Source organism: Peromyscus maniculatus, chromosome 2 (genome assembly GCF_049852395.1).
Source record: "Peromyscus maniculatus bairdii isolate BWxNUB_F1_BW_parent chromosome 2, HU_Pman_BW_mat_3.1, whole genome shotgun sequence".
NCBI lineage: Eukaryota > Metazoa > Chordata > Mammalia > Rodentia > Cricetidae > Peromyscus > Peromyscus maniculatus.
In genome coordinates this window covers 57,848,476-57,875,744 of record NC_134853.1, presented here as the reverse complement: position 1 = coordinate 57,875,744, position 27,269 = coordinate 57,848,476, and the positions used below count along the sequence as shown (strand labels likewise).

Here is a 27,269-nt window from a genome sequence, read left to right as displayed (position 1 = left end):
GAACTCAGGACCTCTGGAAGAGCAGTCATTGCTCTTAAGCTCTGAGCCATCTCTTCAGCTCTCTTACTTGGGGTTTTCAATCATCGTGTCATACCTGATCTTACAATAACACCAAAGAGGATGACAATTATCAAGAAGAAATTAACTCCTGATTCAAAAGAGTTAGGGTATACAGATCTACACAATCTGGCTGTCATTTCAATGGTTGTAGCCTCCAACCAAAGCAAAGGACATGGGCTATCCCTTCCCTAATGACTGGCAGCAGCTTTGCTATGTAGCTGTCTAGAACCTTCTATGGCTAAGCTTAGTGCATTTGCTTCTAGTGTATTTTACAGATCGAAAATGTGGTACTTATGCACAGCCTCCACAGATGTATGTATATGCACACACACAATGACACAGACAATTAGAAGTATGTTGCTGTGGTTAATTGATTTTTTTTTTTTAAAGATAGAAACATCTAAACCCAGGGATTCAGGGTAGGCTTCCTTACCCTGTATATAATATTCAATATCCTGTAGATCCTTATTAACACGGCTGCTGATCCAGAGGAAAGGAAGGCAGATCTACAGAGCGTGTGAACACAACAAACAAGAGCAGCAGTCGGGTGCTTGCTGAAGCTACAGTGGCAGTGATCACCAGTTTCCAAGGGGCAGGGAACATGGAGGGAGACGGAGTGGTAAGCTGACTGGCTGACTTCTGCAGTCTTAAGACTTCCTGCAGCATGCAGAGCCCAAGCACATTAGCCGACCTGCCTCCAATGCACAAGACTCAACACATTTTGTCCTCTCAACCCTTGCAGCCAGAGAGAGGAAATGTCCTGGATTCTCCAGGACTCAGTCTTGTGTCATCACAGGCTTTCAGGTTAGGAAGAATACTTAGACGCACACTGGATAGGATTTTAAATGCTGATATTGTTGAAGTACTTAATAAAAATCCAAATAAAAATAATTTGTCAGAAAATACGTTCAAAGGAATTCAGCTGTCAGTAACATGTTGATTTGAAACAAGACATATATAGAGGAAATCCTATATGTATGGAGGAATTAAATAAAGGGCAAGAAAGGGAGAAGTTAAATTGTTACTATTTTCAGATGACATGATTTCTAAAAGTAGGTAACCCTGAAGATTCTACCATTTAAAATCATGAACTAAAAGTAAAGTTATTAGACACAAAAATCAACATACAAAAGCCAGCAGCATTTCTATATTCTAGCAGTGAATTGTCTTCATCAGAAATCCCATTTACATAGCTACAAAAACCACTTAGGAATAAATCTAACCAATGAGATAAAAGATGTGTGAGAACCCAGCTGGGAGACTGGCTCCTACATTTTGTGACAGGGTACTCTTGAAGAGTGAGGGATGAGTTATTTAGATAGAAGGATAGAGGGGAAAGAAACAGAAACACAGGATAGCCTTGGGAGGGCCTGGATCATTATCCACTGACCCCTTCTGTCTCTTCCAAAGGGCTATTTATAGGAATGCCAGGGGGTGGAGCAAAAGACCTTCCCCTAGCACAGCCAAGTGCAGATTCTTTCTAATCACCTATTAACCATGCACATGGTCAAGCAATTCTCTAATGTAGTCCTGCTGTGTAAAGCAAGCTCAGATCTCACTAGGAAACCTTTGTGGGCTCCACAAATATCTTGATGATGAAAACTATAAAACATTAATGAAAGAATTTGGAGACATATAGACAAACAGAAGGATACTGTGCATAAGTGGTCTAGGAGAATTAATATTGTTAAACATTCCTATTTTCCAAGCAAATCTATAATCCAATGCAATCCAGACTGAAATACAAATGATATTTATAGAAGAAAAAAAAACATAGAATTTTGGTGGCATGTGCCTATAGTTCTAACTACATGAAAAGCTGAGATAGGAGGGTTGTTTGAAATTAAATGTCAGCCTGGGCAGCATATTCATATTCTCTCTCTCTCTCTCTCTCTCTCTCTCTCTCTCTCTCTCTCTCTCTCTCTCTCTCTCTCTCTATCTGTTTTGAGATGGGCAGTCTCACTATATACCCCAGGCTGTCTTTAAATTCTCCTGCTTTTGCTTTCTGAGTTCTAGAATTATATGGGAATATCACCACGCTTGGTTTGGTTCTGCCTCTTTTTTTTTAAATGTAGTATTTTCATTAGTTCTTTGAGAATTTTCATTATATATATATATATATATATATATATATATATATATATGTTTTTCGAGACAGAGTTTCTCTGTGTAGCTTTGTGCCTTTCCTGGAACTCACTTGGTAGCCCAGGCTGGCCTCAAACTCACAGAGATCCGCCTGGCTCTGCCTCCCGAGTGCTGGGATTAAAGGCGTGCACCAACACCACCCGGCTAGAATTTTCATACAATATATTTTAATCATATTCATCTCCTCCTCCAACTCCTCCCAGACCAGTGGTCCTTAAACTTCCTAATGCTGCAACCCTTTTAATACAGTTCCTCATGTTGTGGTGACCCCAACCATAAGTTAATTTCACTGCTACTTCATAACTGTAATTTTGTTAGTTATTATTATAATGTAAATATCTGATATATAGGATATCTGATATGCAACTCTCAAAGAGTTTGAGAACCTCTGTTCTAGATCCACCCCTACTACCTTCCTACCCACCTAATCTCTTGTTCTTCACCAGACTCTTGAAAGAAAACAAAACAAAACAAAACAACTGCCCCCCAAACCCCATCAAGTCCAATTTTTGTTGCCGTGAGTGTGAAGCCTACTGTGAAGTATGGCTGACCTACTAGTGAGCACACCACTAAAGAAATCTGACTCCCCTTCTTTGAGCACTCATCAAATGCTGATAGCTCCTCAGCTAGGGGCAGGACTTCATGGCCACCTCCCCCTTTTAGGCTTGGGTTGGCAGAGGTCTTGTTCATGCTGTTATCACTGCTGTGAGTTCATGAGCAGCTGTCCTCTTGCGTCTGGAAAACAGTTTCCCTGAAGTTATCCACCGCCCGGGGCTCTTGTAAGCTCCCCACCCTTCTCCCACGAAGATCCTTAAGCCTTGGAGGGAGGCGCATGATACAGAAGTCCCATTTAGGGCTCAGAACTCCGAAGTCTCGTATTTTTTGCATGTTGATCAGTTGTGAGTCTCTGTGCTAGTCACCATCTTTTGCAAGAGAAAGCTTCTCTGATGAGAGTTGAGAGATGCACTGACCGTGGGTATATCAGTGAGTTATTAGGGGTCATTTTAATACTGTATCTACTTAATAGACTAATATTACTAGGGCCTATGACCTATCTAGCCACAGGTTCTTGTTCCCATTAACAGTACCAAGTATGAGTTTCATTTCATGGAGTGGGGCTTAAATACAATCAGAAAATGGTTAGTTACCCTCATAACATTTGTGCCACTATTTTACCAGTGAGCCTATCTTGCCAGGCAGGTCATTATTGTAGCTTTCAGGGTTCACAGTTAGGTGAGACTGATAATGACTTTTCTCTTCTAGTAGTGTACATAGCCCTTCCAGCACTCTGAAAGCTAGCCAGGAGTGATCGCACTTCCATGTTTATGACTCAAGTAAGGTGTCATTTGCAGTGGAGTCCTACCATCAAGTTCTGGGTGGTAATCAGGAGCAATGGCAACAGCCATTCATATTTTTTGGGTGGTGTCTATGGGAACTCATTGGCTAAAATCTCAAAAATAATAACCCATTCCTAGGGTTTGTATTTGCTAGCATGTGGCATCCAGTTGGAGTATTGTTCTCCTGTTATAGGGTATTCTGCTTGGTCCCTGACATAAGTTAGAGTTATCTAGGAAAAGGGATCATCAATTAAAGAAATGCATGCCTCCATCAGTTTAGCCTGTAGGCAGGTCTGTGAAGAATTTTTGTGACTGATGTCAGAAGGCTCAGCCTGCTGTGGATGGTACCACCCCTGGGGAAGTGGGTGGTATAAGAAAGCAAGATGAACAAGCATTTCCCCACGGTCTCTGCTTTAATTCCTGTCCCGATTCCCCTTCATGACGGACTGTAAGCTGTAAGGTGAAATAAACATTTTTCCTCCCCAAGCTGCTTTTGATCATGGCTTTTATCACAGCAATAAAAACCTAACTAGAACATAGGGTAACTCCATTTGAATTTTTAATAAATGCATACTTAAATATTTTAGGGAGTTTCTATAGTAGTTGATGGCTTTTTCAAATCTGGCTGTGCCTCTTAATTATTATTTTTTTTCTTTTGGAATGTGTTGTGAGTGACTGTCCTCTATGCCAAGCAACGGCCATCTTGGCGCATTTAGCTGTGTTCTCTTGCAGAAGTTCATCTCAGCTGAGCTTGTTGATGGTTTACACCTAGCATAGCAAGGAGATACTTGCCTGAGTATCCAGCTACATCTAACTACTTCCTCCTACTGGCAACTCTCCATGTGGCTTGGGGGAGGGACTTGAGTATATACAGCATATCAGTTGAGAAAGACTGGATGGGGCTATGGGAAGCCTACCATCACTACTGGGTTAAGGCTTTTCAGTTACAGCTAGTCAGGGAAGGAGAACCCACACCCATGTAAGGAACCTCTCACTTATACTCTGTAAGGATGCCATAAACTCATTGGTTCTCTAGAGTGAACTTTGGGGGAATCATGTTTCAGTTGGTCATTAAGACTTTGGGAGGAGGAGGAGGAGTCATTGCTTTATAGCAATAGTATGGAACTACAAAAGATCCCAAATAACTAAAGAAACCTACAAGAAAAATAATAAAGCAAGAAGCATTGTACTACCCCCTTTTCAAATATAACATAAACTTTAGTAGCCCAAGATGCATGGCCATAGCATTACACAGGACCAGAGCAAGGGCAATGGACTAGAGAGACCAGAAACAAACCATACATTTACAGACAGTTGATTTGACAAAGGTGCTAAGAACACACAATAGGGAACGAACAATCACGTCTGTAAATGTTGCTGGGAAAACTGTACGACTATACGGAATGAAAACAGACTCTTGTCTCTTACCAGATACAAATATCCACTCAAAGTATGTGAAAGACTTAAATGTAGGATCTCAAACTATAAAACTCCTAGAAGAAAGCATGGAAACATGCATGGAATTCCATTATACTGGTTTGGACTATGATGGTTTTTGGATATGAACTTAGATATACTGCCTCAATTTTGTGTATGAAGAAACAAAAGCAAAAACAGACAAATGGGATTATATCCAAATTAAAAAAAGTTTCTACATAACAAAGGGAATGACAGAGTACAAAGAGAACCCACAAGATATGGGAAGATATTTGCAAACTCTACATTTACTATGGGCCAAATGTAAAAGAAAAAATATGAGGCCAGCTGTGGTGGTGCACCATTTAATCTCAGCACTTAAGAGGCAGAGGAAGGCAGATCTTTTTGAGTTTGAGGCCAGCCTGGACTACATAATGAGTTCCATGCTAGCCAGGGCTACACAGTGAGATCCTGCCTCAAAAAAATTATAAAAAACTTAATAGGAAGAAAAATTTCAATTAAAAAAGGGGCAATCCTCATCAAATAGACACTTTTCAAAAGGAAGACATACAAATAGCTCATGAATTTATAAAAAGTATCCAGCATCACTCATAATCAGGGAACTGTGATTTGAACCCACGACAGGGAACTGCCTTAGAATGGCTGTTATCAGAAGGGTAAACTTAGTGTGTGTTGGTGAGGCTGTGGAAAAGAGGAGCCATTGAGAGTTCCTTAAAAAATGAAAAACGGAACCCCACTGCTGGGTATATTTCCAAAGGAAATAAATACAATATCCAGAGACATGTGTAAAAGAGATACAAAGAATGAGAAGTTAATTCCTGAGCAAGATCATAAGCAAGTCAACCATGGAAGTGCCATCACAAGAGTATGTGAATAGCTGTCCACTGAGAAATCCATACAGATACATGAGAAGAGATTGGTGGCCTGCAGATCCCTTGAACACACTCACTGGGACACCAGGATGCAATTAAGCCCCTGTTTATTTATGCTGTGGGTGAAGGCTGTGTTTATACAATGTGCACATTTACAACCGCCACTGGAGAGGAATCCCAGGCAATGGCAATAGGTCGAAATGTACACAACAGAGTAAGTGTCCATCACAATCTGGACAGTGCTAAAACCAGCAAAGGCTGTCTACACACTAGATCAGCCTCCTGTCTTCAAAGATGCTTCCACAATCTGTCCATTTTGAGGAACCACTTAAATCTACGCATTGTATCAGATGGCAAATATCCAAGTAACAATGTGAAGCTGCACATTCATAAATCTGTGATCACATCTGCACTGTTATTTACTCTTTGTTCTTAAGGAGTAAGTCTCTGATAATGAGAAAAACTAAAAAGGGAGGGAGGCAGAGAATCATTCCCAACACCAATGACCCATAAAATTGTATTTAAAAAAGTAATGATCATAAAGTGGAGTGAAGTGGTTAGGAATAGAAAACTAGTTCCATTCCACTGCTGTTAATGAGCCCAGTCCCATCGCTGTGACGAGCGTGGACATATCTAGGCTAAAGCCCACTGGTCATTTAGAAACGTCCTAAAGGCACAGTAAACTGTTGTGGGACGGTCTGTATGTCAAATTGCTCTGATTGGTCAATAAATAAAACACTGATTGGCCAGTGGTCAGGCAGGAAGTAGGTGGGACAAGGAGAGAGGAGAATTGTGGGAAGCAGAAGGCTGAGGCGGAGACACTGCAGACGCCGCCATGACCAGCAGCATGTGAAGATGCCGGTAAGCCACCAGCCACGTGGCAAGGCATAGATTTATGGAAATGGATTAATTTAAGCTATAAGAACAGTTAGCAAGAAGCCTGCCACGGCCATACAGTTTGTAAGCAATATAAGTCTCTGTGTTTACTTGGTTGGGTCTGAGCGGCTGTGGGACTGGTGGGTGACAGAGATTTGTCCTGACTGTGGGCAAGGCCGGAAAACTCTAGCTACAAATGGCGCCCAACGTGTTGGCAAGAGTTTCCACCTAAAACCTGAGAAAAGATTCTAAAATGGAGCTAAAAACAGCTTCCTAATTGTATCTCTCAAATGAGCGGCAGCCTGCCGGTTTGAGCTACTGGCAGGTTCCTAGCATGCAAGCTCGATCTGCATTATTCCGGGAATGAGGCCTCTGCAAGTGGCACATTAAGCTGCATGGTGGATTTAGCCTTTGCTAGTACAAAAAAAGAGGTTTCTGGGCTACACGCTGTTTGAATAAAAGCACAGACCCACGATGGCTCCCAGAGCTGGCGGAAAACATACCACCGCCATGTTGGGAAGCTGAAGTGGGCGGAGCCAGCAGCCACAGCGCCGTTTCAGGCTTAGAAGGCTGCAGTTTAAAGCAATAGGCTCAAGGTAATATAAAACATAAGCCACATAAAGATGGCTACCACACAGAGAATCTGGATTATGTTCTCTTTGATATTCATACCTGAAGAGAAACATTTGATTGCAAAAGCTGTTGAGTTATGCCAAAATGTGTGTTTTAAAGGTACCTTAACTTCAAGATTTGGATGTAAGGATATGTTGCTTTGGAAAAGAGGCTCTGCTTTTGTTTCCACAGAAAGCCAAAGGCTATGGATTTGTTCCAGATTAAGATACATCAGGTTTGACCAGCCAAGACCACCTGAAAGGTCTCCGATGACACCATGGCCCAGATGATCCAACATCCAGAATCGTTTCAAGGCAACTGGCTCAGACGATACGGTCTCACGGACTACTCCATGATCCTAAAATTTTCTTTGTGTCCCCATAAGATACAGCGCCCCCCTCCAGCAGGAAGTAGTAAGAGAAGCTACGCCCAAATTCCCAAATATAGCAAGCTGACTTTGGAGATGTGTCAGCTTTCCTTTTAAAAAAAAGAAAGGGGAAGTGTTGTGGGACGGTCTGTATGTCAAATTGCTCTGATTGGTCAATAAATAAAACACTGATTGGCCAGTGGTCAGGCAGGAAGTAGGTGGGACAAGGAGAGAGGAGAATTGTGGGAAGCAGAAGGCTGAGGCGGAGACACTGCAGACGCCGCCATGACCAGCAGCATGTGAAGATGCCGGTAAGCCACCAGCCACGTGGCAAGGCATAGATTTATGGAAATGGATTAATTTAAGCTATAAGAACAGTTAGCAAGAAGCCTGCCACGGCCATACAGTTTGTAAGCAATATAAGTCTCTGTGTTTACTTGGTTGGGTCTGAGCGGCTGTGGGACTGGTGGGTGACAGAGATTTGTCCTGACTGTGGGCAAGGCCGGAAAACTCTAGCTACAGTAAACAGATAGTAAGTCCGATGTTAGGAGAAGCCTGGAATAATGGCCTTTGAATGGCATGTCCTGGATGGATGACTCTGAAGAAAAATCATCATGCTTAACTGTGTTGCTCTCTGGCCTGGAATGCACAGCACATACTGTACAGATGGTACTAGGTCACACATTAGGAGCAGATAGAACATTCCACAGGGGACTGAGACCGGGGAGGATGCAGGAACTAATGACTTCCTGACCTTAGTCAATGATTGGTGCACACGAGGCGGGGGCACCAACCTGCAGTGTTAGCTCTGAAAGCAGTGAGACCAGGTCATCAAACTCACACTGATTTGAGTAACACATTGACAATGACACATCAGAACTCTGACCCTGAACCCTTAATTCCTTTGGGTTCTAACTTACCATTTCCATGCAGTTAACAAAAGGAAGATGGGCTAATAAATACTCAGCAAGCAGAGAACATGGTGTGCAATTTGAGGGATGGGGACCCCATTACCTCCCAAGGAACCCATCTTGCTGCTGGGTAGAGCTTATGATAAGAAACACCCACAGTTGAACTTTAAACATATATGAAAAATGGGAGTCCCATGACTCGTATGGGGATAATCAACTGTTTTCTGATTGGATTTGATGTGCGCTGAGCTCCACGGGAGATACTTTTTTAAGTCTGGTACTCTAAACCTGGTCAAAAGCTCATTGCTGGGGAGGTGATAGGCACATGCGTGTGCACGTGTGTGTGTGTGTGTGTGTGTGTGTGTGTGTGTGTGTGTGTGTGTGTAACCTATACTGTTGTTATACTGTTGTTTTACTAAGTGGACATATTAGCAAACTGCCTTCTAAATATTTATGTTTAGACCCATATATTTGTGCTGCTCTCAACTGTGGTCAGGGAAGCATCTTTTAGCAATGAGCAGCAGTCAATGTAAAGACTTCTAACTGGTCCATGTGCTGAGAGTAGGTATAAGTACTCAGCCCTCAGTGAGATATTTACAGCAACCTGTTCCAAGGCCCAGTGAACATCATGGAAGAGGGGGCAGAAAAAAGATGGGGAGGGGTCCTATAAAATGCTGCCTTCTGGTCATGATATGCCCACGGCACTCATGAATTCACAGCAGCTGGAGTTACACAAGACCTACAGGAGATTAAGGTGGTCAATAATTCCAGCACGGATGGGGGAGGGGGTCAGGAGGTCCCACCCCCTGCTGAGGAGTCATTGGCAACTGACTGCTGTTGGGGAAAGGGGAGTCACTTTTTTGGAGGTCAATCCATTATTAGGTTGCCCATGCTCCAGTGGAGTTATCCAGGGATGGGCAGCACTCACTGGACTCAGTGGCTCAGTGAAAACAAATAAAGAAAAGGACATGAAGTTAGGAGAGGTGGTGGGGGAAGCTGGAGGGGAAAATAGGGAGTGGATAGGATCAAAATATAATGTATACAGCATGAAATTATCCAATGAAATGTTATATATTTAAAATAGGGGTTGAGGGGCTGGAGAGATGGCTCAGGGCTTAGGAGCTCTCCTCTTGTAGAGGACCTAAGTTTGGTTCCCAGAACCCACATTTGTTGTAGAATATTATTTTAACTATGGACAGATGTGTTACCTATGTATATGTTGCGGAATATTACTTTAACTGTGTAAAAGTGTGTTACATTTATTTGTTTATGCTGCATTTGTTTAATGATAAAAGGATGCGTGTTTAATTATGTAAAGATGTGTTGTATTTGTTTCACCTTGCCTGCCTACTGCACCTGACTGGTCTATTAAAGAGCTGAACAGCCAGTAGCTAGGCAGAGAAAGAGGAGGCAGGGCCGGCAGGCAGGGAGAAGAAATAGGAGGGGAAATTTAGGCTCAAGAGAGGAACAAGGAGGAGGAGGAGAGAAGGAGGGAGGCACCTGGGGCCAGAAGCCAGGCAGCCGCCAGCCAGCCATGAGAAGCAGCAGAAGTAAGTTACACAGAAGGAAAGAAAAGTAAAAAGCCCGAGGCAAAAGAGAAACAGGTTAAGTTAAAAGAGCTAGCCAGAAATGAGCCTAAGGTAGGCCGAGCATTCATAACTAATAATAGGTCTCCGTGTCATGATTTGGGAGCTGGCTGGTGGCCTAAAAGAAAAGGCCTGGTACACACATTAGGCAACTCAAATATGCTGGAAACTCTAGTTTTTTGTTTTTGTGTTTTTTGAGACAAGGTTTCTCTGTGTAGCCCCGGGTGTCCTGGAAATTACTCTGTAGACCAGGCTAGCCTCAAACTCACAGAGATCTGCCTACCTCTGCCTCCCGAGTGCTAGGATTAAAGGCGTGCGCCACCAATGCCCAGTGGAACTCCACAGGCACCAGCACGCAAATGGAAAACACACACACACACACACACACACACACACTCCTTAAATTTTTTTTTAAAAAATGGGAGTTAATTTTTTATGGAACTAGGAACATCCTTCTCTACTTAAGGCACATAATTGAGGCTCCCTTGCTGAGTTCCAAGCATAAACATATGGCTGTGGCAGGGAGCTCATTTGAAGTCTGATCAGATGAAGCAGGAGGTGTGGGGATGGCCCTCCAGGAGGGGTGTGTACTCCTCACTGTCTCTTAACTACAGCCTTGCAGAGCATGGAAACCCGTATCCTCAGGTGCATCATGGGAACTCTGCCACTGCAGGAACTGGGAAGACGAAGGAAACGCAGTTAGGCTTCTGGACTTCTTAAACGCAGGCTGCTGACCACTCCTGCAGGATGGATTTTCCTGCCAAAGCATTTGCCAAATAAAGCCGCACCAGTGACCGCCCAGTCCCCATCCCCACAGCACAACGGTCTAGTCTTCAGGACAAACACTGTCTGATGCTGGAGATGAGGAGGCACAGCCGCCATCTTTGTGGTCAGAGTTGATCATCACGGCTGTCTGTCCTGACTTTTTGTCCCTCATACGTGCTTCCCTTGTTTTTAGTTTACTTAACGAAGACTAACTTGATCAGACAAATAAAAATGTACGTGTAAAAGGAGTATATATGTTGTTTAAAAAGTCTCTAGAAACTCATGGCAAATGAATGTAGTCATAATTATTTTCCATTAGTTTAAAAACAGACTAACCCCCTCTGTTAAGACCATGCATTTGGGGCTGGGGTACAGCTTAGTGGCAGAACATTTGCTTACCACATGTAAGTACCCCTGGCAACACACAACAGAAAGAGACAATGCATTAATACTAATTTTTCTGTAAAGGATGTTATCCGTTTTTGTTTTATTAAAAAATTAGCACAAAAAAGTAGTGGGGTCAGTTATTATACTTTCACACGTTGTCTTTCCTTTTTTATATTTTACTTTATTTATTTTTCATACATGGGTATTTTCCTTGCATATGTCCTCCACATACATGCAATCCTGTGGAGGCCAGAAGAAGGCATCTGATCCACTGAGAGGGGGTTACAGATGGCTGTGAGCCACCATGTGAGTGCTGGGAATTAGACCCTGATCTTCTGGAAGAGCAGCCAGTGCTTTCAACTACAGAGCCTTCCTCCGGCCCCGTGGTCTCTCTTGATCCTCTGTTCCTGCTTCCTGTCCCCGTCTCCCCGGCTTGTGTCCTTCTTTTCTGCATGTCACATGTGTTCCATTACTGTCTTGTTATCCTCCCCGACTTTCTTAAGAACTTTTCTCCCACTCATGCTCCCCTTCCTAGATTCATGATCTTATCTACGCTTCACCTATGTACCCACATATAAAACAATTAAAATTGAGGATCCACATATGAGACAGCATGCGGTATTTGCACTTCTGAATCTGGGTTACCTCACTATAACAATTTCCAGTTCTATCAATTTTCTTGAAAATTTCATTTTTTTAAATGGCCGCATAACATTCCTACACACACACACACACACACACACACACACACACACCCCACATTTTTATCCATTCATCTGTACACACACACACACACACACACACACACACACACACACCCCACATCTTTATCCATTCATCTGCTGATGAATATCTAGGCTGACTCCATTTCATTGCTCTTGTGACTAGTGCAGCAATAAACATGGACATGGGAGGTTATAAAGTGACAGGGCACAGTGTCTTTTAGGAATATGCCCAAGAACTCTCTATGTAGACCAGGCTGGCCTTGAACTCAGAGATTTGCCTGCCTCTGCCTCCCTTGCACTGGGATTAAAGCTGTGTGTCACCACTGCCCAGCTTTTTCAGGTTTTTTTTTTTTTTTTTTTTTGGTTTTTCGAGACAGGGTTTCTCTGTGTAGCTTTGCGCCTTTCCTGGAACTCACTTGGTAGCCCAGGCTGGCCTCGAACTCACAGAGATCCGCCTGGCTCTGCCTCCCGAGTGCTGGGATTAAAGGCATGCGCCACCACCGCCCGGCGCTTTTTCAGGTTTTAAAGAAGTGTTCATGTTGATCTCCATGGTGACTGCACCAGATCACATTTCCACAGCCTCCCCAACATTTGCTTCTAATTTCAATTTTCTATAGTTAACTTGTCACATTTTTCTCTTCAACACATTATGCTATACAAGCACAAAGCACTGAGGTTGTATGTGTTCAACTAACTAACCTTGCTACTAGGAAGAATTTATTAAAGTAACCAACCTCGTGATTTCAGTAAAGCTTCTGGTCATTTTAGTATAATTTCGACAAAGTGTAGTGGCCTGAAAGAAAATGGCTCTCATAGGCTCGGGTATTTGAATGCTTGGTCCCTCACTGGCAGAACTATTTTGGGAAGGCTTATGAGGTATGGCCTGGTTGGAGGAGGTATGTCACTGGGGCTGGGCTTTAGGTTTACAAAGCCCACACCAGGCTTTTCTCTCTTCCTTCCCCTCATCTCTCTTTTTGCTTCTACCTTGTGGGTCAGGATGGAAGCTCTCAGCTGCTGCTATAGCACCATGCCTGCATGCCTGCCTGCTGCCACGCTCCCTGCCACGATGGTCATGGACTTGCCCTCGGAAACTGTAAGCTAAGTCTTACAATGCTTTCTTTTATAAGTTGCTTTTACTCATGGTGACTTTTCACAGAAACAGAAGAATAACTAAGACAGAAGTTGGTACAGGGATTAGGGTATTGCTGTGACAGGCCTGACCATGTTGTTTTGGAGAATGTGTAAGACTGTGGGATTTTGGACGAGAAAAGTAGTTAAATGCCAGAAGTGGAGCTTAATGGGCCATCCTAGTGGGAGCTTGGAAGACAGCAATGCTGAGTGATATGGACTGTGGAAGCCCAGCTCAAGAGGTTTCAGAGGAAACCAGTATTAGCAACTGGGCTAGAGATTATTCTGACAAAGAATGTGGCTGCCTTTTGCCCTTGTCATAAGAAGCTACTTGAGGGGGCTGGAGAGATGGCTCAGAGGTTAAGAGCACCGACTGCTCTTCCAGAGGTCCTGAGTTCAATTCCCAGCACCCATATGGTGGCTCACAACCATCTGTAATGAGATCTGGTGACCTCTTCTGTGTACATAATAAATAAATAAATTAAAAAAAAAAAAGAAGCTACTTGAGGCTAAATATGTTTTGGATTAATGGTGTTGGTAGAGGAGATTTCAATATAACCTACGATTGACTGTCACATGGTTATTAGTGATCACTCTTATATAGATCTATAATGAAAAGGAGCAAACACAGCAAAAATACAAAATGTATACTCTGAGGAGAAAAAGAACACAAGAGAATGAATGTAATGTTGGAGCTAAGTCTTGTGCTCAAAGAAAAGAGAAATTTAAAGAAAAACCCGATGCTAAGTGGAAGAAAGGGAATGGTGAGAACCGCCCCCTCTCCAGCTAATTCTGCAACTTGTGAAAGGAAAAGGTCCAAGGAATTTCCTCCACCTAAAAAGAAACTATTAAAAAATTGTTTTATGCAAATGGAATTCAAGGAGGGGTCCAGATTCCAGCCCAAGTAGGCAGCAGAACTTGGCAGCACTTGGTTCTGGATTTAGAGTCATGAAGGACACAGAAGTCAAGGGGCTGTGGAATCTTCCTTTGAAGTTAAGGAAAGCCACTGAGGCCAGGTGTATGGCAGGGGAGTCCCTGCCTGGAGGCCTGGAGAGGCCATTGCGTGAAACTGTAAAGGTGAAGCCTGGATTGTGTTGGAGACTCCGAGATGCTGGAGATGCCAGGGCTGTGAGATCCCTGCCAACGAGAGCTGCTGGCAGGGTGTGGAACCAGGCCAAGAGAGAGAAATGTGTTGCAGTCAGCAAAGCTAAGAGCTATCTAGGCCTTTTGATATCAGACATGAAGTTACAGAATTTGGAGTTTACCCTGCTGGGTTTTGGTCTTGCTTTGGTTCAATGTTTCCTCACTAGGCCCCATTTCCTCCCTTTTGGAATAATAATGTATATTCTGTGCCACTGTATGTTGGAAGTATGTGATCTGCTTTTTGAACAGGGGATTACAGTTAAGATACTGCCGTGAGACTCAGAAGAGACAGTGGACTTTCCAACAGTGTTGGGATGGTGAAAGACAATGAGGACTTATGGAGTTGCACTAAATGTATTTGCATCATGATACAGCTACAAGCCTACAGAAGATAGGGAGTAGAATGTGGGAGTTTGAATGACAGTTGTCCCCATAGGCTCACATATTTGAATGTTCAGTCTCTAGTTGGAGGAACTGTTATGGGAAGGATTAGAAGGTGTGGCCTTTTTGGAAGAAGTATGTCACTGGGGGCAGGCTTTGAAGGTTCAAAAGCCCATGCTAGATCCAGGCTTTCTCTGCCCTCAACTTTCAGATCAAGATGTAAGCTCTTAGCTATTGGTCCAGTGCTAAGTTTGGCTCCCTGGGTTGGCCTTATATTCCTAGACTCAAATGATACCTTTGTCTTGGTCTCTGGAATAGCTGGGACTGAGAATGTGTGCCACTAAGACTGGCCTAAACTATTTTATTTTTAAGACAAGGTCTCATATATCCCAAGCTGGTCTCAAAGTTGCTACATAGCTAAGAATGACCTGATCCTCTTGCTTCCACCTCCTGAATGTTGGGATTATAAGTGTATACTACATGTCCAGTTATGTCCATGTATGTGGGTAGGGGGAGCCGTTCTTGCCTAAACTGGTTTGGGATGCATGGGCAATAAGGCCTTGTAAATAAATTTTTAGAGAGACCTCCCTGCTATTTACCATCTTATGTCTATGCATAATTGTGCATTATGGGAAGGGATCTGTGCAGCAGACAAAAGGTTATAGAACTGAATCTATCGATCAAAATAGAGAATTACCTAAACCATATCCCTCATTAACAAGCGTGGGAACCCACTTTCAGGTTTCCTAGTGGCTTTACCCAGCAAGTCTGCATGGAGAGGATGATTGGACCACCGGCCTGAGTGCAGGTGTCTGAGATGATCTGCACTTGGTTGTGCTGGGGGGAGGGAGGTCTTTTGCTCTACCCCTTGGTGTTCCTATAAATACCCTGGGGCAGAGACAGTCGAGGCCCAATGGATTAGGACCCAGGCCCTCTCAAGGCTATCCTGTATTTTCTATCTGTTTCTCTCCCCTCTATCCTTCTAATATTTCCTGCTGCTCTTACTCAAGAGTACTCTGGGGAAATGTGGGGGTGGTAGGTAGCCCCTCCACAAACAAGCTCCTCCTTACCATAGACCCTATGCAGAGAAGCTCAGGGCTTTCATTCATGTGGTCCACTGTCACTTAAAAAAATATGTAGGTGTTTTGCTTGCATGTATGTCTGTACATCTCATGTGTTTATGGTGCCCACTGAGGCCAGAGGAGGGCATCACGTCCCCTTGAGCTGGGGTTAAAGACAGTTATGAGTTGGCATGTGGGTGCTGGGAATATAACCCAGGTCTCTGGAAGAGCAGCCAGTGCTCTTAACCATTGAGCCATCTTTCCAGCCCCCTCTACCCCTAGGGTTACTCTTGACATCCACCCTACCTGATCTGCTCTTTGGTAGTTACCTTGCTACATATACAGTCTGTGTAGACCTTGATTTTATTTTTGAATAAGGAGCCAAGAACCTGGAAACACCTGGCCTAGACCCTGACTACAAGTAACTGTGGTGGTAATCTAATTGTACTGAATTATTATTTTGATTGTATGTTAATAAATAAAGTTGTCTGGGAGTCAGAGCTATTAGAGCCATAGCAAGAGTGTGGCGGTGGTGGCACACGCCTTTAATCCCATAAGATCTCTGTGTGTTCAGGGATACAGTCAGCATTGGAGACATATGCCTTTAAGACCTAGGGGGCTGTACATTCAGACAGTGACGAGGCAGTCATGTGTTTGGGTTTACAACCAATGAGAAGGCAGAACAACATACTATAAAAAAACGAACCGACAGGAAGTAGGTCTTTTTTCGCGAAGCTGGGACAGCAGGAGGAAGGGTGAGATTTTAGCTCTGAGCTCTGACTTCTCGGCTCTCTCTTTTACATTGTTTCTGTGTTTCTTATTTAATAAGACGGTTGGTTACATCTACAAGTAACTTAGTTCTCTATGGTGCCAAGGCTGAGTGCCTAGGAATTCATGAACTGTTCTATTCCAGTTGACGTCTGGATTCTCCAGAGCACAGGTGGGAGAGTAGAGTGTGAGAAGCAGGGTTCCTTGTTCCCCGTTCTCTCCTTCACACCTGGTGGTGTGTTCTGGAGGTGACTCAGCCTCAGCTCACTGGTGGACTGTCTAAAGGGAGCTGTTTTCTCCTTCTCAGGTTTATTCTTGAGTCTCCTAACTTCGCTTATGGGTCCCTTTCATTTCCTCTGGCTGTAGGACTGGTAGATGCTTTCTGAAGTCACTAATAATGGGATTAACAATCTCTCCATTCTCGATTCTTATTTCTCAACACCTGTGCAACCAATTCCCCCTTTTCCAGGCCCTCTGTTTTAAACAACTGTCACTGTTTTCAATTTTCCTGACTTAATCATCCATTTTTCAGTCAAGAAAGTCAAAGGCCAGCAGGGACTTTCTGAAGTCATATGACTACTGAAGTCACATGATCTAACTAAGTCTTCTGACTGCAGAGTTCAACTTTCAAGCCCTCTCCCTACTTCTTTATCTCCGAAATGAGGCAGAATAGAAATCCCAAGTAATGTGAAAACATGTTATTGTAAATTTCCTTATGTTTTCCACAGCATTCAGTTGTATTCAAATCTAAAGATGTCTGGCCAACTGGATGTGGTACTTCATTGGGTACGAAGGAGGGTAAGTTTCATACTTAGCTTTTTTGTTATTTGCATGATTCAGATTCTAGGCCTATCTCCTAGACTGGAGATAACTTCTGATTTCTCTCTTGATCAATGAAACTCTTAAAAATTTATTTACAAAATTGTTCTTCAATTTCATGAATGTATATATTTTGATGAAATCCACCCTAATTACCCTCTCTTGTCCCCCTCTCAATTCTACTGCACCCCTTCCTTTTCCCTATAAGTCCCTTCTCACTTTCAGGCCTTTCTCTTTGACACCACTGAGTTTAATAGGTTTGTTTGGATGCCTGGGTGGGTGGGTTTTCTACTGAGGCACAGTTACAATGGCCTCTTCTTACCTGGAGAAACCAGCAGGTTTAGCTCAATATCAGACTTGAGGATCTGGAAGATGATTGTTATGATTAACTTGATAGGATATAGAATTAATAAAGAAACAAGCCTCTGGGCATGTCTGTGGAAGATTATTTTAGGTTAAATTGAATTGGAATGACCTACCCTAAATGTGAAAAATGCCATTCCATAAGTTGGGTACACAGGAATGCATAAAAAGAGAATGTGAACTAAGTCCAAGCATTCACCTCCCTGTGCTTCTTTCCTGAAGATTCAATATGACCAGCCACACCCTCAGGCTCTGGCTACCATAACTTCCCTGCCATGATGGACTGGACCCTTGAACTGTGAGCCAAACCAAACTCTTCCTACCTTGAGCTAATTTTGTCAGGATATGTGATCACTTAGCAAGAAAAGTAACTAAGACAATGTCAAAGAATAAATAGCTTTTTGACAGAGAGGCATATGGTACCAATGCTCTGCCCAGGTTAGAAAGACAGCCTGGGAAAGCCAGCGTCCTGAGGGAGCTTCAAGTGTGTCCTCTGTTGGTGTTGGCTGGCTCAGAACCATCATGGGGCTTACATCCCCTTTTGTATTTCTTTAGTTCTTTCAGGGCTAGTAAGGACCGAGAGGGAAGAAGCATGCAATGACGTCCTTCCTGACAACTGCCGACCTCTTGGGCTGAGGAGCCTTCATTTCGACTGGGTCATTCTACTCCTTAGCTCACCATCTGCATGTGAGGCACTTGTTATTTTCTCTTCCAGGTAAACACAGTTATGTTTCTCAAGTAAATGACAGGCAGAAGTCATCCCAGCTATAAATATATTCATATTTACCCTAACAGCATACAATGAAAATAGCAGCTCTCCCTTCTGAAAGATTATGCAAGGGAGTTCATGGAACAGTTTTTAGAATGCGATTTCAATATAAGTACAGATCTTAAAATAGAAATAAAAATAGTAGCATTTTACACTTTGCAGTGTAAAATGAAAGCGAGAAGCATCCCACTCACTAGAAATGAAGTAGTAAAACGTGCACCAGGGTTTATAGTTTCATTTGAAAAACCACCCCCAAAGGTCTATTTTTTAGAAGATACTTTTAAAAAGTCACTTAATTTCCATGCTAAGTGACCTTCTCCCCAGTCAGAAACACAATGATCTTCCTAGCCCAGAACTTTCTTGAATTGAGGCCTGGTTTTACCCTATCATCCCTTCTAATAATTTCAAACTGTCAACCACTTTGATTGTAGCCCAGAAAATACTAAACATGTTGAGAGGCCCCAGTGATGAGAGGCAGAGTCCCTCATCAGAGTCCTTCACATTAGGCCAGACCCTCTACCTCTGAAACGTAACCGGCTCTGTGTTCTCGGCTTCTTTCCTGCAGTCATAGGTAGCCTTCTTGGCAGGAACATGGCTCAAGTCAGCGCTGCGACCATTGCTGTAGTCTAGACCGGCACCTCTCCCACTCTCGCTTAGGTCTCTGAGGCACGTGGATAAAGATGTACTCCTCACAGTTAACATCTCTCAGTCTTACCCTTTCCAGCATGTGCTGCTGCCCAGCCATGCGCTCATCCTAACCTTGCACAACCCAAAATTTGACATAAGAGTCTATGATATACTTTTTTCTAGGTATTAAAAAATGTTTCTATTGTAGAAATAGTTCTTCAGTCTTTTGAAGAGGTCCCTCACCCCCCCAAAAGACCCACAAAAATTTCTGATCTCTAGTTTTCTAATGATATTTAGGGCTCCATAATGCCTCAGAGATTTTGACAATGCCAGTTGTGACACAATCATGTCTAGCTACTTTCTGTAGTTTGGGGTTTAATTAATCTAGATTGGGAGTATAGGTGTTTTCTTATCGTCCATGACCCAGGGTTTCCAGTCCTTACCCTTACCTAACTGTTTGGTCTAATGGTTACATTCCTTAACACATATGAGAAGTTAATTCTGAGCTCTTTCCTATCATCAGCACTACAGTCTGAGTTCAACAGAATTCCTGGCATAATTACCCTTTGTAGAAAAAGGGTATTTGTCTGAATTTTGCTGTGGGTATTCCTAATCCTCCAGAACCTTGTTTCCCTGCATATGCATAATCTCTACCATTCTATTATTTCACAACACTTTCAAAATATCTTGAACCCCAAACTCCCAAACTTATAGGTAAATGTGTAAGGGACCATTCAGGACACTGGGTATGGTAAGGATTTCTTAGATATGACCTCAAAGCTCCGGAGACCATTGCAAAACTACTCAAGTGGGACTGTCTTAAGAACGTTGCCCATTGGGCACACCTTTAATCCAGAGCTCAGGAAGCAGAGGCAGGCAGGTCTCTGGGAGTTTGAGGTCAGCCTGGTCTACAGAGCGTGTTCCAAGACAGCCAAAGCTATACAAAGAAACCCTATCTCAACCCCCCCCCCCCCGCAAACCCAAAGCATAAAACAAACAAAAAACTCATCAAAAGACACAATTGACAAAGTGCAAGGTGATATTAGGAATAGGGGAAGAAAATCTATGAAAATTAGTTCCCTAAGAAGGGGTTGCTCACACTACAAAAGAATTCCTATAAGCCAATAACAAAAAACTTCAATAATCTAATTTAAAATGAATGAAGACTTCAAATTGGTATTTCTTCAAAGATACACCAATACCCAACAAGCATATGAAAAATGCTTATCATTAACCATTAGAAAGATGCATATCAGCCGGGCGTGGTGGCGCACGCCTTTAATCCCAGCACTCGGGAGGCAGAGCCAGGCGGATCTTTGTGAGTTCGAGGCCAGCCTGGGCTACCAAGTGAGCTCCAGGAAAGGCGCAAAGCTACACAGAGAAACCCTGTCTCGAAAAACCAAAAAAAAAAAAAAAAAAAAAAAAAAAAAAAAAAAAAAAAGAAAGATGCATATCAAAACCATGATAAAGTATTAGCCCATCAGCATGGCTATTCCTGATAGTAACAAGTGCTGATAAAATGTGGAGAAATTGAACCCTCGTGCACAGTTGACAGGACTGTAAAATATTGGAAAATTCCTCTAAAGATGAAAATAAGGAGAACTGCTTTATGACTCAGTAGTCAAATTTCTGGGTAAACATCCAAAAGAACCAAAGCAAAGGATTAAATAGAATTTGCACACTTATGTCACAGAGACACTACGTGCAAGAACCAAGAGGTGGAAGCAACTCAAATGTCCACTGACAGATGAAAGGATCAGTCAATGTGGCAGGAACATACAGTGACATCCTTCCATCTCTACATGGACCAATGACCACTCCAGTGTTCTACGGATTGAAGAGAATTCTGGTAGTTATTCATATGAGTGACATTCAGAAGCATGCCTCTCCTTTGCTTTAATTATAATGGGAACAAGAGTGTGGCACAATCAAAACAACCATGTGACCCACCATGAACTACATTAATACCCGTGTTTCTCGGTGACTTCTCATTTCCTCCATACTCCCCAGAGGCCCCTACCCTCATGTTTCTGGACTCACTTAAACCTTGAATGCACAATGCTGCTTAAAAATTCCAATTGTTTCTTTTTTATTGGAACATATATCAATGGGATGCCATTTTCTTCAGTAGGTTATCTGGGTTACTCAAGCATTTCTATTTATAATCATGTTACTAAGCTAAAACTCAAAATTTGAAAGTTAGTCCTGTTGGAGCTGGCAAGATGGCCCAGAGATGAAGTGCGTGCTGCTCTTCCAGAGGACCTGAGTTCAGTTGCTAGTACCCAGACTCTAGCTCTAAGGGACCCCACACCCTCTTCTGGTCTCTGTGGGCACTCATACACATTCACACATAAAAATGCAATCACTTAAAAAATCCCTCCTGCTTTACTCATAGACAGAGAGTAGAAATATATGTTTTTCCCCTTTCCTGGGTTTCTCTGACCATTCACCGCACATTTCACATGTTCACATCAATGCCAAGCTCATCAGCTTCTGCAGTCACTGGTGCTATGAGTCTGGCAGAAAACTCATCTCCCTTATTCCTCACAATTTTCAACTGAAAGCATGCACCATCAGATCTCAATGATTAGCTAAATTGTACTGATCTAGTTCTAGCGTGGGCTACTGTGGCAAGCAGCTTGAATCCTTCTTTCACAAGTTAACCCATCACATATTTAAAGACACATGTCCTGCCTTCTTAGGGAACACTTTCTTTCCTTCAAGAAATGGAGTCATATTTTCCATTTGAAATAAAAATTGAAAAACTGGGGCAGATCACATGTCTCCTATGGAAAGTGTTTATTTTCTTCTTGACCCCAGAAAGCAAGAGGGGTCATATGCTTCCTTTCCCCTAGTAAGCCACCAGGGGCCAATGGACCAAGGAAGGACCACTAGTCAAATGGGGATGGCGTTCCTCAGCCACTCATCTTCTGCCATTTCCTTCCTTTGTTTGCAAAAATAGGAATGAACATGGAAATTATGAGGAAATGCAGATAATCTGCTTGAAAAGGCTTCGAGAGACAGCAGAGTTCCCGCCTTTGCAACGCGGGTTGGGGCTTGCAGGAAGAACAAGGGAAGGGCATAGCTTGCTTTCCTAGTGGGGCGTCTGCTGTGGGATGTTCTGAATGTCAAATGTGTTGCTCTGATTGGTTAATAAATAAAACACTGATTGGCCAGTAGCCAGGCAGGAAGTATAGGCGGGACAAGGAGAGAGGAGAATTCTGGGAAGTGGAAGGCTGAGGCAGAGAGACAGTACCGGCCACTGCCACCATGGCAAGCAACATGTAAAGATACCGGTAAGCCACAAGCCATGTGACAACTTATAGATTAATAGAAATGGGTTGATTTAAGATATAAGAATAGTTAGCAAGAAGCCTGAGCCATTAGGCCAAACAGTTTAAATAATATAAGCGCCTGTGTGTTTATTTTATAAGTGGGCTATCGGACTGCAGGGGCTTGGCGGGACCCAGAGAGAAAACACTCTAGCTACAGGCATCCACAGCAGCAATTATAGTGCTTCTGAAGTCTTGATTTTTCCTTCACTTAAGTACTTGGGGCAAGCTGACTGGGTTACTTAAGGTTGTACAACAAGTTGGTATAAGAACCATATATGAAAATTATTATTATTTTTCTTCCTGAAGAGACTGATTTCTGTTCTCTGCCTGTTTCTACCATGGGTGTCAATGGATGGCAGTTAACACTGATGCGGACACCATCTGTGTTCTGAGAGGATTTAAACAGAGCCGTATGTGAATTGGCCAATGGCTGTCGTAAAGCCATAGGACAGGCAGACAGAAGATAACATGTGGCTGGGATAGAGAAGTTCTGATGATACAGCAGCCACACCCTTGGATCAGAACACAGGTCAGGCCAGCCAGCCAGCCAGCCAGGCAGCCAGGCAGCCCTCTCCCATCCTGCCTAGCTGAGCTCTGCATTTTGTGTGTGAGAATAGAGTGGGAGTCAACAACATCCACCAGCCTAGCCACACTACCGTATCTGCCCAGGTCTTCTGGGTTCTTATCTTGCAGACTTCCTACAGCCTTCGCTGGCACACCAGGACTAGAGGCTTGTCATTACCATCAACAGGGCCTGGATGTAAACCTTCACTGGGAACTGCAGTGAGTCCAGGACCTCAGGCTGCTGGGGCATGAAGACAGGACCCTATTTTTGTCAACTGTGTCATAACTGATCGAAGTGGAGCTGAGGCATGAGAGGCAGACATTTCCAACAATGACTGTTGTTGGTCATATCCAGTTTCTGTGGGGCCGAAACATACTTTTCACAGTAACTTCAGAGATGCTGAGAAGGGGAAATAGCTCACAGGTGCATCAAGGATGTCCTTGGAGGTTGTTCTGGGGCCATCTATTTTGGACATACTGGGAACTATTATGCAAGATCTCTTTACTCATAGCTCCTAACTGGGAAAATACCTTTAAAAAAAAAAAGACACCTATAAATAAGGATATCCAAATATCCTGAAAATGAACTTTTGTTTTTTTTTACAGATGCCAAACCTCAAGAACACCAGGTGGTCTCATCATTTTGGGTGAATCAAACCATTTCCGAACACACTGTTAAAGATGCAGGTTGAGATGCCCACAGCACTCAGGGTGTTGTAGACTTTTGATGGAACTGTAGTTGCTGAAGTTGGAAAATCAAGGATCTAAGAAACCACAACGGAAATCATGTTCCCCAGCATGCAATATTCTGCATTAAGTATCTGGTTCATGGGCAGCAGGGCTCATTCAATACATTTTTATTTTTTTATTTTTATTTTGGGAGAAAAAGGGGCTTATTTGGCTTACAAGTTACAACCCATCATGAAGGGAGGTCGGGGCATAAACTCAGATCAGGAATCCAAGGCAAGATCTGAAGAAGGAATACTGCTCACTGGCTTGCTCTCCATGGCCTGATCAGCTACTTTTCTTACACTGTCTCTGCCTACCTGTCTAAGGATGGCACTGCTCACAGTGGGCTGGGCCTCCTACATTAATTAGTAGTTGAGAAAATGTTCCACAGACATGCTCACAGGCCAATCCGAGGGAGGCAGTTCCTTAATTTAAAGAAAGAAAAACCTCTCCATTGTGTGTGTCTAGGGTTGTGTCTAGTTAACAAACACTGATCAGCGTGGCACATCTTTCACCATTTAGAAAAGGCGTGACTTTCTTCAGTGGGTTCAATACATTTTTAAAACATTTGTTTTAATGTCTTCCGGTGTGGCACAGCTTTGAAAAATTCAACTAAGCTAGCAGGTGTCTGGACAGCATCACTATTTCTGTAATCAGTGTGGAAGATTAGGGCTTACCCATTTCTAGGTAGAGTCACCACTGTAGGGAAAATGTAGGCCAGTTCCCTGCTCACGTCTGCTCCTCCCTGCTGATTCCACATCTCCTGTACCTCCATGATCTCTCTGGAGTGAGAATCAGAAGGGGGCTGGGGAACCTCTGAGCGGATGCTCCTGGCACGGTCTGTTTGAGAAGGGGCTACCTTCTACTCATTTCCTTTGCATGACTCCCAAAACCCCCGCAATCGAGTCGTTACGCATTTCTAGCTGTCTTCTCCAGTCGGATGCTCAGCCCTTCCTTGACTCCTAGCAGGTACCGAAGCGGTGCATTCTGGACCATTCTTCTCCAGCAGTACCTACGCACCACGTTACCTCTGAAAGCTGTGGAGGATGGGGGTGGGGTGTCCATCAGTAAGGAATGAGGGGCCAGGGAAATCCTTCGCAAAGGAGGAGCCGGTTCAGCTGGCTCCTTCTTCCTCTGACCTGGATGACAGACACTGCTTACAGGCCATCTTTCTTTGCACTTAATCACAGAGTGCTGTTTTTCAGTGTGCTTTCATAGTAGCTAAATATTCCATGATGTCTGTCTAGATAAGGAATTCTTCAACTTAAAGTTTTCATGTGCTTTCTGCATGGACTCTAATAAATTGGTTAAAAACATGCATGGTGAAGATGATTCTATAATTTTTAGAACACAATGACATCACACATTGGCAAAGGGTCATATTTTCATGTCCAACCAAATACTACCGTATTTGACAAAGGATAAATGATAGGAAGCCACCAGATCATAAAGAAATGCTCATTTTGTATTTTTTGTGAATTACATGATTTGCCTAAGTAAGATGTCACTAAGTAACCAGTACAAAATATTATCTGGACATTTATTACTTTGGGTCATAAGGTAAACTTGAGAGAAACAAAAAAATACATTCTACCAAGGAGGAACTTTGAATGTACAGATGGTACATCAAACAGGTATAGAATTGCTCACCCATGCATTGTTAAAATTGCTGGTGCAATGTATGAGAGAAAGAAGGTGTGTTGTGTTGCCTAACACATTAAGTTTAAATGGAAACACGCTAGATGACGAGAGAGAGAGAGAGAGAGAGAGAGAGAGAGAGAGAGAGAGAGAGAGAGAGAGAGAGAGAGAGAGAGAGAGAACAAAACTAACACAAACAGTTGTTGCTCTCCAAATATTGTGATCCTGACCTTGGTAAACACAAAAGAACCACCTCATGGCTTTCTAGGAAAAGACCTTCCATAAACACCCAGAATGAATATCTTTCTTTAGTGAAAGAAAACCAGTACCCTCCACCCACCTAAACATCAAACGAATGTCTCGAAGGAGACAATATAATACAAAGGGTACGATTCCTCAGGAGAGCCTGGCAGTGCACACAAAGGCACAGAGCAAAGCAGAAGGGTGCTCCGAGAGGACACACTCTGTCAGAGCTGCAGGTACAGGGCATCGGCCTGCAAGCTGGTGGGGGAGTGAAGTGATGAGCTGAACTAGAGTTTTCTTAATCTGGGCAAGCCATTCTAGGTCAGATGAAAAAGTAAAGTCAACCTTTTCTACAGTGAAGTGGGAAAGTCAGCATGCTAAGCAGGGAAGGTATTTCAGAAAGCTTACTGGGGAAAAGCCACACAAGGAAAGCAGGCAGAACTATGAAATGCTAAGAAGCTGTCCACAGGGAAAGAAGGTGAGCAGGGTCAGCTTTCAGAGGATGCTGCACACCAAAGAGATCAGGTGACCTCCTGGCTTTCCTCATGAAGAGTATGGGCCACAATGCTGTCCTGCCATCGCCAGGGAAAGTCTCGCAGTGTCCTGTCCCGGGCATGTGCCTGAAGGAAAGCGCCATATGGCCAGGCTCCGAAGAACATACCCATTCCGGCTTTTGGTGGGAAAGGGGTATGGTTGGCTCCTCACCATGTCACAGGCCAGATATGAGAAGCCCTCATCTGGTGCATGGGAGGACTGGAACGTCCAAGGGGTTATTGCTGCACTTGACCAGATAATGAGGTATCTAGCACTATTAATAGATCAGCACATTCATGCATGGTTCTATACGTCTTCAGGGAGACATTTTTTAAAAATGTAGTATCAAGTGCTTTTTTTGGCAATGCTTTTTTTTTTCTTTTTCTGGGAAGCATTTCACTCCTCTGAAAGGGTGCCAGGCTCATTTCTTTTTGGTGCCACTACCATCCTCTTCACTTTGTCAGGCTATACCGCAAAGACGAAGGAAAGCTTTTGTTTCTGGTTCCCCATGGATCTTCTAACAAGCCCTGCCGAGCTGGACGGCGGCTTTGTTCATCGGTTTAGACCCCCACCACCCCGTTGTGCAAATTCTAAGAGCATGAGCTTGCTAAAGCCAGGCCAGGCCAGGAGAGGGAGCAAGAGAACACAAGATATTCCTAGATCTGGGTCACAGGGAAAAGTCTGGGGATGAGGGATGAGAAGCGAACTGCCTCAGACATAAAGTGAAATTCAAATGCTGTGCTTTCCTGGGGGTGGGGAAGGGACATCGGACCTCCTGTTTGTCCATCACCTAGCACATAGTTTTTAACTGACGACTGAACGCTGGTCTTTAGAGCACTGCTTTGGGGATTAGCTTGTACTGGAGGAGAACTTTGAGTTGCCAACTTTACCAACCCTTGGCAACACCTTAAGGCAGTCACTCTGCAGTTCTCTTGGCTCACCATCACCACAAGACACAGTGATTCTGGAAGAACGATGTCACAAAAAGACTCGTCCGGATTAGGTTTATAGGCTGAAGTGTCACTTACCCAGGACAAAGCTACGTGGGCAGACTTTTTCCCTAAAGAGAGAATGCTGGCAGTGTACA

At 43.4% G+C, this 27,269-nt stretch overlaps 1 protein-coding gene across 2 annotated transcripts in view; it reads right to left on the bottom strand.

Annotated features, from left to right (window-relative positions):
• The window catches only part of Bach2 (BACH transcriptional regulator 2), a 347,663-nt gene that overhangs the window by 23,322 nt on the left and 297,072 nt on the right, over positions 1-27,269 (bottom strand). The window lies entirely within an intron of this gene.